Genomic DNA, 2,052 nt, shown 5'->3' with positions numbered 1-2,052 from the left:
TCTAATCTCCCCCTAACGACGGGAAGACTGTCTCATCAAGGTGACAATTCGCAAATCCAGCGAAATAGAGATCGCCTGTCAAGGTTTTTACGTAGCGAACTTATAGTTAGAGGCCTATGGCCAACACAAATATATATATATATATATATATTATATATATATATATATATATATGCATTCATTGCAATGACTCATGTTGATGCGCTGTGGCGGAGCAATTGGCATATAAACCGTGCACTCAAATATGCATAAGTACGAGATATTTAGACTCGAACCCAGTCACTAGCTGTAATGCAAATAAAAGTTGAGTGGATGCTATGAGTCGTAGACGAATGAGCATAGCTGCATGCGATATTGCATAACCCAAACGGAAATACTGGTACGCATTACCAAAGTCCGGGCTACCATTGTAGTCTTTTAATGGTGGCTTTTCCGCCAGACCAATTGGGTGTGTACATGAGAATATGATACTTGATATCAATACCCAATGATATGCAATAGTCATCGAAAATTTTCGATGTAAACTCTCTAGCATTATCAAGTCAAATTGACTGAATGGGATGATCTAGGTAGTGAGCCTGTAGCCATATGTTATGTGCTAAGAGTGTAGTATAAGCAGCATTATGAGTGGATAATGGCACAACACGTGACCAGCGTGTTTGCGTATCAACCAACACCATAAAACATCTATACGGTCTGCAAGTTGGTTGATCAAATCCATAGAATTCCCTTTGATTCTTTGTGAGAATGGAATTATTTCCTCAATCTCCTTTGCATAGGATGGTCTCAATCCTAAATAACAGGCTTTACAGAACGAAACATGGGCCTTATAATCAACCAATGAAGGTTTTGGTTAAGCCACAATGTCACAATGGACTTGAGAAGTAGGGAGAGGAGTTGAATAAAGGTTTATGGTGTTAATGTTATGTATTTGCCGCAGGGGGTAGGCGGCGTCTGCCATGTGTGGCCGGTCTTTGCACAATCATGGCACCATGAGGCACATGTGTAGCTCCTTAAACCAATTTTGGTTCTTACTTTTCTTCGTTCTGAAAATGGATGTTCGTGTAAAGTCTTTAGTACACAGATTATCATGCCAAAGCCTATATGTGTCAGAATCCCATAAGTCATCTCTCATGACATGGTTGGATTCAATAACTCGAATAGTGGTTGCATACAACCCACTAGAGCGACACATATGTTTCTCTAATACTCGTTTGTGTCCATAGTCATTAGAGGTGATGCAAAGGAACTTTGTCCATTCTCATAATGTGTTTCCACATGAAAACCATTGGCTCTTATATAATAAAGTTCGAATTAAGGTATGTCCAAGACATTAAGTAAAAGAATTGACACTTTATTAATAGCCAACGATTACATCAAAGTTTCCAAAATCTAATCCAAAATAAAATCAAACTAAGACACATTGTAGTCACTCTATCCTTTTGGTAACTCCAATCAAATATGACCAGGAAAGTAGAGAGAGATGTTGGTGGAGCGAGACTCTCTTAAGTACCAATAATCTCAATGACTTTCCTAGACATCACATTTTATTGGGTCCGCCACATAAGAAAGAGTTAATACAATTGTCATTTATTGACTAAGGCATATTGCCATTACAAAAGTTCTTGGAAAACTAAAAGGACTAATCTAATCAAAGTCTGCTACATCCTTGTGCACTTCATCTTCAGCTTTGAAGTCCTCTATGGTGAGATTGACATCTCCACCATCTTCTTCTTCTTCTGCATGGTACACTTCTTGCTCCTTCAGGTCCCTGTATGCCCTGTATCTTGCAGCTAGTTGTTCGCTTGCCTTGCATTGCTTGAACCAATGATCAATTGATCCACATCGATGACACACATCATTATGGTTGCCTCCCTTTAATTGAGGTGCACGTTGTGCATGTTGCGGGCGTTCCCTAGGAGGGTTGGTGCCACCACCACGACCCATGGTGCCACCATTACGGCTGGAGATACCATGACCCCCTCTCCCACGTGTGGCATTACCACAACGTGTATCCACACCAAACTTGCGGTTTCCTTCCTGGTTAGGGCG

The sequence above is a fragment of the Rosa chinensis genome, unplaced genomic scaffold, assembly GCF_002994745.2.
Source record: "Rosa chinensis cultivar Old Blush unplaced genomic scaffold, RchiOBHm-V2 RchiOBHmChr0c28, whole genome shotgun sequence".
Lineage (NCBI taxonomy): Eukaryota > Viridiplantae > Streptophyta > Magnoliopsida > Rosales > Rosaceae > Rosa > Rosa chinensis.
The sequence above is the reverse complement of the archived record's forward strand: the minus strand, read 5'-3'. Positions refer to the sequence as shown.